A 15,156-nucleotide genomic window follows, 5' to 3' on the forward strand; every position below is an offset into this window, starting at 1 on the left:
ATAGAAATCTGCAGAGGCTAAACTACCTTTGAAAGACTGGACAGTGGTACTTGCAACTATTTCTCCTGGAAGGGAATTTCAAGTCTTCCAAACTCGGCTAGACAAAGAATTTTGGCCTATTCTTTCTGTGAACATGGTGGGTAAATTTTGTGTTGGTGTTGACGGGTACTACTGTATTCTGTAAAAGTGAAAAAGTTAGTTGGGGTGGTATTATCAATGTTCCTAACAATGCGGAATGTATTTATTAGGTCGGCTCTATCACGTCGGAACTGTAGACTAGGCAACTGGTAGTCTCCGCATTCTCTGGTGGTATGGTAGATGACTCAGGTAAGGTATAAGTTTGGTGGCCCTACGTTGCACTCTCTCAACCCTCTATCTCTCTTATTAAGGGGATACCATACTGATGAGCAATACTCAAGTATTGGACTTACAGTGGATACATAAAGTGAAATCAGTGAATGAAGATTAAACTTAGAATACGTACGCCTTAGACGTAGTAATTTGTAATTTGCCTTATGGGTGATATCCGAAACATGTTTATCAATTTTGAGACTTGAATCTTGAATATTAATGGTTACCAGGAAGTACACAGACATTTTCAGGGGGATTTTTCTTGTGGAGGTGGGGGGAGGGGTTAACTGGGAGGATCTTTCAATTGAGAAATTTTTTGTGTGGGAATGAAATTTTCCATGGAGAGGGAGCCGGATCTTCCAGAATTATTTAAAATATGAGCAGAAATTAAATAAAAAAGATAAGTTTTTCAACTGAAAGTAAGGAGCAACATTAAAAATTGAAATGGACAGAAATTATTATGTATATGAGGGCGGTCACCCTCCCCTTAAACCTCGCTCTTTACGCTAAAGTTTGTTTTTTGTTCTAGTTATTTAAGAATGAATCCTGAATCACAAAGGTTGTTTAATTAGAATAATAAGCTCTTTTAAAAGTTAAAAAAAACTTAGCGTAGAGAGCGATGCATTAAGGAGAAGGTGACCCCTCATATATGTAATAATTTCTATCCGTTTCAATTTTTAATGTTGCTCCTTACTTTCAGTTGAAAAAACTTTTTTTTTTATTTATTTGCACCAAAAATCTGATTTTCTATGTTTTTTGAAATCTAAATACGCGAGTTTCACAACCCTCTCCTCATATGAAATATATTTCTTTGCTTCCTTGTGGTGATGGCAACTATTGTCCGTAACTCTTCAACTGAACACTCCTTGCATTACTCCTGTATTAATCTCCAATAGTTACCTCTTTTAATGCCATATCCATTGTAAATAAACCATCCCAGAAACTTTTCATGTTTCCCCTTCCAAAATTTTGCTGATTTTTTTTCAGATTGGATGTATTTGGTGAAAAAAATTCTAACCAACAAGATCAGCGAAGTTTCATATATAGTCTATGGCTATAACTTGTCCTAACAGAGGGGTGGGGGCACATTTGTGAGGATAGCAATTATCATATTTGGAATCAGCATTCCAGAAAAAACAAGTTTTGCAAGTAATTCACACCAACAAAACCTAAGTTGTAATGCCAATCAAGCTACCTATTTTGTATCTCAAGATGTTTAAACATCCTCATACCGCTATTAAGAATCTTTCAGCAATCCAGGTTATACTCAAGAAGCTTCCACTGACAGACAAAAGTTTCCTGATGTGACTGCTTCTCGGAGTAATTTCATCAAAGCGTTTAGCTAGTAGCTATGCCCCCAAACTTCTTATTTTGCCCACTGTCTTCGTTTATCCATTGCATGCGGTCAGGATTTTCCTCCACTTGAAACTCGGTCTATTATATGGCTTAAGAAGATAAATTGGAATCCTCTGATGGAGCTGAAGATGTCGAGCCAACAGATAAAAACGATTCAGATGACCTTTCTGATTCTAGGTCTGTAAAATCCTAAAGTGAAAATAAGCTTGCTGACGCATCCCATTAAAATGATACAGTGCCTACGGAAGATGATGAAGAAAGAAACACAGAAGAAGAGTGGGGTGCTGGGAATCAGTAAGAATATAAAGGTGTAGCAGAGGCAATCTGAAGATTCATTACAATTACTCAGTCATTTATAAAACCATAAAAATTACTCAGAACCCTTAAAACTTCCATTGTTCAGCATGATGTCTTTAAAGATCTTATATTGATCCTCATATTCCTCTTGCCTTGAAGGTACAATGGAATACCACATCGAAATGATTGAGTGACAACAATTTTCGGACAACTTAGGTTGGAAATATATCAGACCCCACCCCCTGCAGCATCAGTAACACTAGCAAAAGGGTCATAAACTTGCTCAAGGAGTAAGTCCCAGTCTGACGTTCAGAGCGACATAGAACCGGCAATACAGTAAGCTTTAACTTCTGCATAAATTTGCTAAATCTTGTTCAAGGAGGCACACTTGTGCCTCTATAAAGAGGCGACCCACCACAATGTTAAGCGATTTCAGGTCCTAGAGGTCGCAGAGAGACGGCGGTAATAGCATTTTGTAGCCCAAGCTCAAACTAAGAAACTTGCAAAATTTCATCTTCCTCCGACTTTATCTTCATGGGATAAACTGGGCCGGAAGTTTGGACGTTGTCCGATTGGGCTGAAATTTAGAGGTTAAGCTTTCCAAGGGCCCGGGAGCTTATCCTCGAAATTTCAGCTCAATCTGATCACTCCTTCCCTATTTTCAAAAAACCATATATAGCCACTTAAAATTCATATTTTTTTTTCTTAGCCACGCCTACAAGCCACAGTTGGAAAAAGATCTGGGTGAATAAGGACTCAGTCAAAGCAGAATTTGACCTGCTAGGGTCTTTTAATATTTTCAGACCGAAAAAATTATCCCCCGAATTTACATTTACGAAAAACCTCGTTTTCCTATATTAGCCCATGTTAATTTTTCCTCACCACAACCCCCCTTTAACGTTGTCTGATCAGGCTGAAATTTAGAGAATAAGCTTTCCTGGGGCCTGGGAGCTTATCCTCGAAATTTCAGCTCAATCTGATCCCTCCTTCCCTGTTTTCCAAAAACCAAATATCAAGTTTTTTGGGAATTTGCTTGCGTCGAAAATAGCTTCCATTTACTAAAAAACTATTACAATTGTGTCTGTTTAGTCTAGCGATTGATACTCCAGACTGTCATGCGGAAGACCCGGGTTCGATTCACTGTCAGCACAAATTTTTTATATACTGAATTTAAACTTTAAAAAGAAACTCAGTTTCTTTTTTAAATTATTTGAAAAAAATTACGTTTTCTAAAGAGTTAAAGAGGCTGAGTTACAAGGTCGACCCTTGAGCAATAAACTGTACAAAAACTTGCATAAATTATTTGAAAAAAACTACGTTTTCTAAAGAGTTAAAGAGGCTGTGTTACAAGGTCTAACATTAAAACGTACAGGGATTAGGAGGCACAGTTGGGGGGCTGCCGCCCCCAAAACCCCCCGCTTTCGCAGCCTTTAAATAAAAAAAAAATTCTTTAAACTGAAAGTAAGGAGCGACATTAAATCTTAAAACGAACAGAAATTATTCCGTATATGAAAGGGGCTGTGCCCTCCTCAACGCCTCGCTCTTTACGCTAAAGTTTGACTTTCTCACAACTCTTTTTTTAAACAATAAAAACTTTAGCGTAAAGAGCGAGGCGTTGAGGAGGGCACAGCCCCTTTCATATACGGAATAATTTCTGTTCGTTTTAAGTTTTAATGTCGCTCCTTACTTTCAGTTTAAAAAAATTTTTTTTTTACTTAAAGGCTGCGAAAGTGGGGGTTTTGGGGGTTGGCAGCCCCCCAACTGTGCCTCCTAATCCCTGTACGTTTTAAGGTTCGACCTTGTAACTCAGACTCTTTAACTCTTTAGAAAACGTAGTTTTTTTCAAATAATTAAGTGAATAAGACGGCTTCAGAACATCAAGGTGTAAGGAGGAGCTAATATTGACAAACCAAGATCTGGGGGCGACTTTCCCCTGCCCCACATCGGTTTCGGGACCAGTATAAATTTTAGAAGAGACTGTATACAAATAATTTTTTTTTTTTTGAAAATAGGAGTAACAAATCAGAGCCGTAAAATAAAAACAAAACGGGCGCGGAGACTTGCCTACTAAGGAAGTTTTCCGTCCCTTAATTAGAAAAATTATTATTTTTTGCCTAAAAACTGGTATAATAGTAACCTACTATGTTTTTCTTTTTCTTTCCTTTTTTAAGTGTCAATTCTAGACAAAAGTGCTAGAAATAGCATACAAGAGTATCTGTAGCTATTAAAATGGGTAAAATAAAACAAGATGATGAAACTTGATAATTAAAGTCAAAGCAAAAATGAACCTAATATGCTATAGTTACTCCTGTGGAAGTAACCAAAATAAATTTATATCCACTGCACAATATAGTTACAATCTGTACAAAACTCAGCAACTGAGTAACTTCTTGATTGGTTCAAACCTATACTGAGTGACTCAAAACCAGGCAGTGGCTGAAAACTAAAAGAAAAAACAAAAAAAAAACATAAATTTTAATCTTTGTTGGGAAATCATGTTATTATTCGCATTTCGTCAACCCGCTGTTGTTACTTAATCCATCTGACAAATTGGTTCGGGGTTTGAACTTAAGCTTTAACGTAGGTTTACTTTTGAAAATTTTATTGTAAATTGAATCAATATCGAGGTTTCCTGTATCTCTATTCATTTCCAAATCAGTAAAATTTGCTATGGCCTCCCTCAACCATTACGTCAAACCTTTATCGTTTGAAATAACTGCGCCTCTTCAAACCGAAAAAAAAGCGACAGAAATAAATGGAAAACTTAAACCAAAGCAGACTAGATTCTTTTAAAAGCCATGTTAAAAATAATCTTGGAAATACACAAGTACAGCATCATATTGAAACTGTCCAAGAGCTACAAGCTGCTTGTTTGCAATCTGAGCATAGAATTGCATAGTTTCCATAGAATCTCAGTAACTGCCATAGCTACTGTATCATGTGTCCATGTTACAGTGAATGTCCGAAATCGGGTTAATGTTGACGTTCACTAGTGAATGTCCGAAATTCTTTTTTCTCTGCTTGAATTTAATTCGATTTGCGAGTCAGATTTTTCGGTCTTAAGCAAGCTACGATGATAAAAGTTAAAGTTAGGTTAGATTATGTTAGTTTAGGTTAAATTAGGTTACATTTGGTTATAAATATAAGAAACTAGGTTAAAGACCTAAGTCAACCTAACCAAACCTAATGTAATCTAACTTAACCTGTCATCATCAAACCTTGCATAAAACTGAAAAAATTGACTAGTAACGCTGACTAAATTCAAGGAAAAAAAAGAAGGTATTTTAGACTTTCACTAATGTATGTCGACATTCACGAATTTCGAACATTCACAGTAACCCCCATACTAGATCGGATCTCTATGAGGGAGGGCTTCATTTTTGTCAACAACATTCGCAAGAAATGCCAGACGAATCTGGATTGGGTGTCTTGACTTTACTTGATTTGATTTATTGACAAAATAAAAAACAATACATACACTTATTCCCGTACTGCCAACATGCCAGAGGCTATAAACAGCCAATACGGGAATTTAATAAATCAATCATTTGATAAAAACATCACGAAATATTTGACAAAAATATCATCAAACAAAGATATTCTTTTTCTAATATCATTAAGCAGAAAGACGAAACAAACAACAAACAAACAAAAACTAAACAACAAAAAATGTGAGCATTTTTTCATCTACTCAATAAGATATTTTTTATTATTTTTTCGGAATGAACTTAGCAAAACTGATTCCTTTATATAGTTAGGCAACATGTACCACACCTTTACACCAACATATTGCAATGACAGTGTACCTCTATGGCTGTGGTGCATTTCTGATATGAATAAATTATTTTCAGATGAAGTTGTTGGGTATGAATGATATTCTGAAGCTGATTCAACATATTATACTAAATACTAAATATGAAGAAACGAGAATATAATATTAAGTTTTAAGTGCTTCATGATGAATAAAATGCTTTACTCTATTTAGAATACCTGTCCCTTGGAAAATTTAAATGAAAAGTGCCCTCACATGATCTTCCCATTAAACCATTTCATCAATAATCATTCCCAAATAATTGAAATGGGTTGCCCTTTCCATCACTACGTTTCCAAACGAAAGTATCTTATTTGTTTCAAAATGTTGTATATTTGAAAATATCATATATTTTGTTTTTGAAATGTTTAATGATAGATGATTCATTTGCAAATAACTACACAATTGAGGTAAAGTGGTCTGCATAATAACAAACAAACCATCTACAATATATGACTTAAACAAATTTACTGTGTCATCAGTATACGTTATTGGTATTCAATCACTATAAGTTCTTTTGTTTCCGAAACATATATCAAGAAAAGTAGTAGCCCTAGGATCAAACCTTGGGGAACCCCACATTCTGTTTTTCTTTCTAATTATGTTGATGATCTGACAACTACAGTCTGCATTCTATCTTCCAAATACGATTTTATGCATTTTACAATCCAAACCTGAAAATGCATTTTATTCATTTTTGCAAGGCTGTATCCAGGGGGGGGGGGGGGGTACCCGGTTTGAACCTCCCCCCCCCCGAAATTTTTGACCGAGTCGAAAATAAGTAAAACGTAGGTAAAAATCAGTAAAATTAGTCGAAAACTGAGTCAAAAATTAGTATTATTAAAATTAGTAACATTTGATGAAATTTTCACAGAGGAGTTTCCCATGAAAGAGGGGGGGGGGTATATTTCATGAAAGGTGACCAAGATAAACCTGCATTATTTGAAAAACAAAAAGAAATTAAATATAAAAAAAGTTTTTTAACTGAAAGTAAGGAGCAACATTAAAGCTCAAAATGAACAGAAATTATACCATATATTAAGGGTTCCACCCTCCTCAATACATTGCTCTTTATGCTATAGTTTGACTGTTTGTCCCAATTTTTAAAGAACAACTCCTGAAACATATGGACTGTTTAATTAGAATAGGAATTTTTTTTAAGTGCTAACAGCTTTGGCATAAAGAGCAAGGTATTGAGGAGGGGGCAACCCTTCATAAACAGGATAATTTCTATTCGTTTTGAGCTTTAATGTTGCTCCTTATTGTAGAGTTCTCTAGTTAAAGGGTTTAATATGTTTTCTTTATTTATTATGTTGCTTATATTATATTTATTTTATAGGTGCTTGGGTAACAATAGATGCTTAATGCTTGATGTTTGATGTTTATCTTTTCTGCTATTTGCTTGTTTAGCTTTTGCTTACCCTTACCTTGCCTACCCTTTAATGATTGATAGAATACTCTACATGGTGTCAGAAGTATAAGGAATACAATATGGAACTTGGAGCTTGCCCATATATAGAACGGGATGCAACAAACTTGAAAGTTTCATGGTCACACTTCAAGCAAAATGCTGAACTCATGTTCACAGGACCACTAAGTGGAAAAGAGGATACAGGAAAATGTTCATATTTACTGATATGGCCTGGTGAGAAAGGCAGAGACATTTTCAATAAATGGGACATTAACTGCCAGTGAAACAAACAATGTTACAGCATATCTAAGGAAGTTTAGTGAACATGTTGAGCCACTTGCAAATCCAATTTTTGCCAGATATCAGTTCCATAAACGTACCGAGAGAGACAGTGAATCAATAGAACAATACCTTACTGAGATGCACATTACAGCAAAGGAATGTGCATTTGAAACAATAAGTGATGAGATGATTAGAGACAGACTAGTTTTTGGAGTTAAGCAGGACATAATTCGTGAACAATTACTTAGTGAAGATGGAGGATTAACTCTAACTCGTGCAATAGCTATATGTACAGCTGCAGAAGCAACCCAATCCCAGTTAATGATCATGTCTAACCAGGAACATGAAAAAGTGTTGGTAAAGCAAGAGGTAGATGTTGTAGCAAGACATTGGCAAAAATGCTACAAATGTGGCGGAAGTTTTGTGCTTGGTCATTTCTGTCCATCAAAGGATCCAGTTGAATGGCCAAAGTGCTCTAATTGTGGTGGAGTGTTCAATAAAAGTCATCAATGTACTGCCAAATGAAAAATCTGCATGAAATGCAAGATGAAAAAACCCATTTCCTAAAATGTGCAGAAGTAGTCAACACAATGTTCATAGCATATAAACAGGAGAAAATATTGCTGACACACCATCACAGTATTTCATTGAAAGCATCCAGAGCAAAATGGAAACATGTAACAAACTTGTTACCAGACAGTATCTAAAAAAAGAAGGAATTAATGTGGAATTTCAAATCAACACAGGAGCAGAAGCTAACATTATACCAACTCGGATCCTTAACAAGATGTTTCCAAGGCCAAAAGTAGTACCAACTGCAGATATACTCACAAGTTATACTGGTGAGCCATTGAAAGTTACTGGCACATGTCACTTAGATGTTCAGTACATGGACACGGAACCACAATCACACAATTTCTATGTAGTTGACACAGACAAGAAGCCAATACTTAGCAGACCGACCAGTGTATTGATGAATTTTATCAAGTTCATATACAACAAAGAGCAGACAACAATAGCCAATAGCACAGATGAAACTTTGGCAGAATACAAGGATGTGTCTGAAGGCATTGAAAAAATGCCTGGAAAATGTAAGATTCATCTGAAGCCAGGAGCAATACAGTCATTACAGCCACCAAGAAAGGTACCTCTAGCACTTCAAAATAAACTAAAGAACGAATTGGAACAACTAATCTGCTGTGCAGCAATTGAAAAAGTGACTGAGCCAACAGAGTGGGCCAGCTCAATTGTCACTATGCAGAAGGCCAAAAGCAATATCTGCATTTGCCTAGATCTTGTGGAACTGAATAAATGGATAAAAAGGCTACATTATCCAATACCAACATTTAACAATATTGCCAACAAATGTCATGGGGCCCAAAATCTATTCAAGTTCGACACTAGAAATGGGTATTGGTTGATGGATTTTGTTGATGCCTCATCAGAGCTTACAACATTCAATAGAATTTTGGAAGATTCAAATGGAGAAGATACCCATTAGGAATAATGTCTGTTTAGGATGAATATCAACATCAAATGGAGGAGGCCTATGAAGGATTAGGTTTGGATCTAATGATAGATGACATAGCTGGTGTAGGAACAAGCAAAAAAAACCTCAACATGCAATTGAGAGCAGTTCTCCAGAGAGCACAAGAGAAGGCAGTCAAATTCAACAGAGACAAATGCATATTCAATGCAAAAGTTATACCATACTTTGGGTATCTGCTCACCACTGAGGGTGTAATGCAAGATCTCAATAAAACCAGAGCAATTGCTGAAACGCTTGAGCTGGAACACAAAGAAGAGCGCCAGACATTGCTTGGGATGTTTAATTATCTTTCTAGATACATACCAAACTCATCCAATCTGAACCAGCCTCTGCAAGAACTTCGGAAAACGACAGAATTTGCCTGGAAGAAGGTAGACAGTGATGCCTGTCATAGTATTCACAAATCCTTGTGTGAACATCTTTCATATTTTGACACAAATTGCTCAGAAGTTGAGATCATTGTTGGTGCATTGCAACATGGCCTAGGAGCCCAGCTACTGGTAAAAGATGAAATGGTTGCATTTGGTTTGCAATCCTTAAGCAACACAGAACAAAGATATTCTCAAGTAGAGAAATAACTACTAGGAATAGTATTTGCACATAAACATTTTCACCAATATATATTTGGAAGAAAAATCTTGGGTATTACAGACCACAAGCCCTTAGAAGATATTCTGTGGAAACCAATCAGTCAGGCACCAGCTTGACTACAACAAATTATGCTTGCCATCCAGCCATATGACATGAGATTTACATGCAGACCTGGACCAGAAATCCCCATGGCTGACGCCCTCTCATGTTTGCATATGGCAGACACAGACCCAGAAGAAGTACTAAATGTGCATAACATTGTCAAAGGCATCCCCATATAAGACCAGATGGTGCAAAGCATAAAAAATAGTTCAAAACATGATAAAGAGATGAACATTCAAAAACAAAACAATCAAAAACGGATGGCCAGAACACAAAAAGCTATTCCCAACTGAAATTCAGGAGTATTGGAACTATAGGAATGAACTAGCAACACACCATGGCATTCTCCTAAAGGGAGATTGAAACATAATACCTAAATGCATGCACCAAGAAATCATGGCCTGTCTTCACAGAGCTCACCTAGGAATTGTTAAAACAAAAAAACATGCATGCTCATGTGTTTTTCAGCCAAACATCATTAATTACATATCAGGATATCCACATTTGTCTAGATCCTGTGGAACTGAATAAATGGATACAAAAGCTGCATTATTGAATACCAACAAGAAAATATCCAAGAAAACTACATTACCAGATGCACTATCTAGTAGTGCACTTACCAAGGATGCAGTATGCTTTGCAATTTTTTTTTTCATTTTTCTTTGGCTTAGATTTTATAGAGTGTAATTGCAAGGATATCATCCTTGAACTAAAAACTCTTCTCATGTGGAATTAATGCAGACCTTATGGGCTGAATCTCAGCTTTTCTAACAGATGGAACACAGAGAGTGAGGTATTTCAGTAATGAAGGAGAATCAATCCTCTCTGAGAGATGTGGAGTAACCAGTGGTGTCCCGCAGGGTAGTGTCTTAGGACCCACCCTATTCAATATCTATATAAATGGTATTTTTCAATTAACTAAAAATAAGCTAAGTCTCTATGATGACGACTCAAAGTTGTTTGATGCAGTCAATCATGAGTCACTAAAAGCAGATCTCGACGATATTCAAAACTGGGAAACAACATGGCACATAAACTTCAATATTGAGAAATGTAGTGTCATTTATTTTGACAAGTCCAACCAAGGTTTCAAGTATACTATGGTCAATCCAGCTATAGATCACATTCAAGAGCTGCAAACTGTGGATGAAGAAAGGGATCTTGGAATTATTGTTGACAACCAGCACAGATTCCATTCAAACTGCAAGATGGCGGCATCTCATGCAAACTCTGTCCTAGCACTCTTAAAGAAAACTATATCTAATAGGTCTCTCTATGTTTTTGTGAGGCTGTAAAAGGCCCTCATCAGACCAGTGCTTGATTGTGGAATGTGTTTAGCATCACCAGAATACAGGGATGAACCCTTTCCAGGATTCTGGAAAGGGTGCAAAGGAAAGCCATAGAGGCATAATCTAAGATGAGAGACAAGCCTTATGAGGAACATTTGAAGGAGCTGAAATTATCTACACTGGTTTACCAACAACAAAGGGATGATATGCTTATGACATAAACTTACTTCACAAGAAACCCCCCAATTCATTTGTCAATTTCCCAAAATATTGGTACTGATAGGACAGGACATTCAAAGAAGCTGTTCAAGCCATCTGTCAAAACTTGACACCAACAACAGTTTTTCTCCTGCCATGTAGTAAACAACTGGAAAAGTTTCTCAAATATAACACTCTCAGCACCCAATGATGAAGTTTTCAAGAAGTTATTGGATCTTGAATGGAATGGTGTTCCCTGGAAGTACCAGTGGGATGCATTTGATGTTTAATCATTAACATAATCAAGTATGAAATTAACAGACCAAGATGGATCTTAGTTTGCTCTGAAGTGCAAATTAAGGTAATTAAGGTATATCTATTTAATTAAAAAAAAAAAATACCAAAAGTGTGTGCTTTCATTGGCTCTAGTTTTTGAAAATGCAATTTTTATTATTTCAGTAAGATTTTAAGCCATATCAAAGCTTTTTCCTAAATTTAAAAAACAGATTCATATACATTAAAGAGCTTATAAGTCAGGATTCAGCAAATGCATACAGCTCAAAACACTTTCCTTGTGCCTCATTTGAGAAGTGGATCTAAAGTATCACATGGTTTCACTTTTATATCACCAATTTTGTAGGTCACCAATGGAAAATGTCCTCTGAAGAGGGAAGAGGTAGGTACTTCAAAATACATTCCCAAGGAATTGTTGAGGCTCTTGATTTATTCCTGAGAGTTTCAATCTCTTAACTCAACAATTTTCCAAGATAGACAAAAGCTGCTTATCTAGAGTTTTAATATTTTCTTTCCCCATTGATGTGCCCAAGTTAACTAAAGTTTATTGTAGTGATTAATTTTTTTAGTCTATTTTATATCATAAATAAGCAATCTACTGACACCTCTAAAAACTGCAAAACTTTTAGACTTTTGCTGAGAAACATACAAAAAAGAACACTGTAATCTGGTGATAATTAATAACCTAAATAGTATGTACATAAGAGTGCCAGTAAAAATATTTTGTGCTAGGTACAGATCTGTTAAAACAGCAAAGTTATGGCTCTACTGAAGGAAATACATTAATAAAAGTAATAATGCTACACCCCTTACCTTACACTCTTCACAAATATCATGGTTGCTTGTCTGATGATGTACCCCATCCTTGACCCCTGGTGGACTCATATTTATTCTTAGGATACACATCAAACAAAAAGAAAATACTAAAGAGAAATTAAATTTTAATTAAAAATATGCAACATGTTCATATAAATCTGATTATCACACATCATTCTAGGCCCATTATTATTCACATTTTCAAATCCTTTAAAATATTTTTTATTCAATATTTAATTGGTCATAAACAAATCCATCAAGTGGGGATGGTGTGCACTCTCAGGAAAATATAGACCAAGTCTGGAAATGGAAGAGAAGAAAATGACATATTTTACTCCTAGTTCTACATTCCTTAGCCTGCCATGAAATGATATCTTTGTAAGCTCACAATGCTATAGGCTTTATTTGATTTAAAAGGTTTAAAACTATTATAGATAATGTCTGACCAGTTGGACAGGCTTCTTATCACAGGATACCTTGTTTAAGGTTAAAAACTATTGTAGCTTTGGCCTAGCCAGTGATGAGGCGGGAGAAGCTATAAAGGCCTTATCCTAAAGAATAGACAAGAACTTAGGGCCTACTTCACAAAGGTGGTCAATCTTCAAAATATGGTCATAATTCCTAGTCCTTAAACGTTTCACCAATAATTTAGGAAAATAGGCCTAGGCCTAGTGCTTTTCATGTTTAAATAGGCCTATTTGACCTAGGCCTATGCCATTTTTGCAGAAACTACAAACACTGCTGGCATATTTCCTCTGCCTCCTGCCATTCTAATAAAAATAAGCCAAGTCACAAATTGCTTTCTACTAGTCTACTCACAACTCACTGCTGGACAGCCTTCTTAGCCTATCACAGGATAGCTTGGTGAAGGTTGAAAACTATTGTAGCGTAGGCCTATCCAGTGATGAGATGGAACAAACTATAAGTCTTGTCCTAAAAAATAGACTAGAACTTACCCCACAAAAGTAGCTTAGTCAAGTCTCCAAAGTACCAAAGATAGTGCTTTACATTTTTAGATATTACGCTATTTTTTGATGAAATCACCAACCAGTTTTGCCAGATCGTGAACAAAAAAGTAAGCCCAACCTTTGAAAAACAAGCCAAAAATAAGCTAGACAATTTTTTTGTCCAAAATTTAACTTTACTGTTAAAGGTGTCCAAGTTTTGACGGCCGTCTTACAGAAATACTCACCACTATTCAGGTCCTTTGATCCTACTGGCATTATTCACCTTTCAATTCGTTCCCTGGCTTGAGGAAGGTCAGTTCCAGTGTAGAGATTATTTTGAGGCTGCATTTAGTAGAATTGCGATAAACTGCTACCCCATGTGGAACTCTAGAGACTTTACAGAAATTCCCGCGCGCCATGTTCAGAAAATACTCGACCGTGCTTACTTTCCTGTCCAACAGTTCGGGGGAAAATTATTGACAAGGACGCTCACCGGCTCGATTTCTCTTGTGTTAGTTCGAGCACTGTCCGTGTGTGCGCCGCAATTTCTATATCCCATAATTTATTAATCGGAGTCGGACCTCCGATTACTATAATGATACTCTGTGACCCAAGGCGTTTTAATGTCAACATTTCGATTCAGTCAGAGGTTCTTTTTGGCGCATTATAGTTATTGCCAGAACAAATTCTTAAAATTGTGTCCCAGCCCTTATTTATTGGTTGGAAATAATGATGCATTACTTAATAACGACCGTAACCCGCAGACAAAAACAAAAAAGATCATTAGATCATTGGTTTATTATCACATAGATACACAAACAAAAATCAGATCATTGGGATATTATCACATATAGATTCACAAAATTATAGAAATCATTTTGTTTAAAGTCAAAGCTTTGGAATAAAATCCTTTTCCAAATGCTAAATGCGATGCTAAAACACCCTTAAAAGGCTACGAAAAATACACAAGGAACACAATCGTACTTTTGTCTTTATCAAAAGTCCATTCCAGGGTCATAATTGGCTATCACGAACCACAATACGTCCCTGGGACCAAGAACAAATAAGACTGAGTAGAACCTCCGTCATTGGTCCATGCACCGACTATTGGATAACCCATAAAATCTGAGTTGAGGTGGAGCCAATTTGAGAACTGGCTGAGCACTGAGTTGATGGCCGTCTACTTTCCCTCATTGCCGCCGCGCGTTTGCGAGGAAAAGACCGTAGCAGGCCTCCAGGAGTGTATGATTAGTACAATCAAACACTTTCACTTGTTATCACTCAATTTTTCTTCTCCGGGGCTGTAGTGCGATGAGCTAGTTGTAGAGGTAACGAATTGTACTGTTCCACGCCAGCTCCACCTCCGCTCAAATTCGCCGGGTATCAGCCATATTTTATTCGACTCCGCATGGTTGTAGTATCGAGATAGGGAGACGAAGGTTCTTAGTCTTTATTTGTTCTTGCTGGGACGGATCTCCAGTTTCCTGATTGATGAGCCACATTTTAACGAAGTCCGAACATTCCACCACTTTAAATATGGATGGGAAGTATCGTGGGCCAAATTGGGAATGACACGCGTTATAAATTTCGATACTTTTACGTAAGACAAACTAAGAAATGAATTTCGTTGCTGTGCTGTGAGAGCCAACTCACTCATAGATTTCTGAAGTTTAGAACTCATCATAATTATATTGACCTTTAGTGCATGATGACTCCCTGAACTCTGGCTGCCAGTCGTTGAGTGAGTGCGTACCTTTTAAGGTGCTTTATGACGGGAAAACTAAAAAAAAAGTGGCAGTTTGGAAAAAAATGCTCCAGAGTAGAATTTTCGGTGATTAAGAATATCCGTCTTTCATAGCCCT

At 36.5% G+C, this 15,156-nt stretch overlaps 1 protein-coding gene across 3 annotated transcripts in view; it reads right to left on the reverse strand.

Annotated features, from left to right (window-relative positions):
- Positions 1 to 13,395, reverse strand: part of botv (exostosin like glycosyltransferase 3) — a 55,504-nt gene extending 42,109 nt beyond the window's left edge. For 2 of the 3 annotated variants that reach the window (XR_016142835.1, XM_089100156.1), the window contains exon 1: positions 13,304 to 13,395. The gene's annotated coding sequence lies outside the window, so the exon portion shown is untranslated. Of the gene's footprint in view, positions 1 to 26; positions 179 to 13,303 lie in introns of all 3 variants that reach the window. The other variant, XM_089100157.1, reaches the window with a different exon arrangement.
- Between the last annotated feature and the right edge of the window lie 1,761 nt (positions 13,396 to 15,156).

This window comes from Artemia sp. Qi Xiang Cuo, chromosome 14 (genome assembly GCF_049724085.1).
Source record: "Artemia sp. Qi Xiang Cuo chromosome 14, ASM4972408v1, whole genome shotgun sequence".
Classification (NCBI taxonomy): Eukaryota; Metazoa; Arthropoda; class Branchiopoda; order Anostraca; family Artemiidae; genus Artemia; species Artemia sp. Qi Xiang Cuo.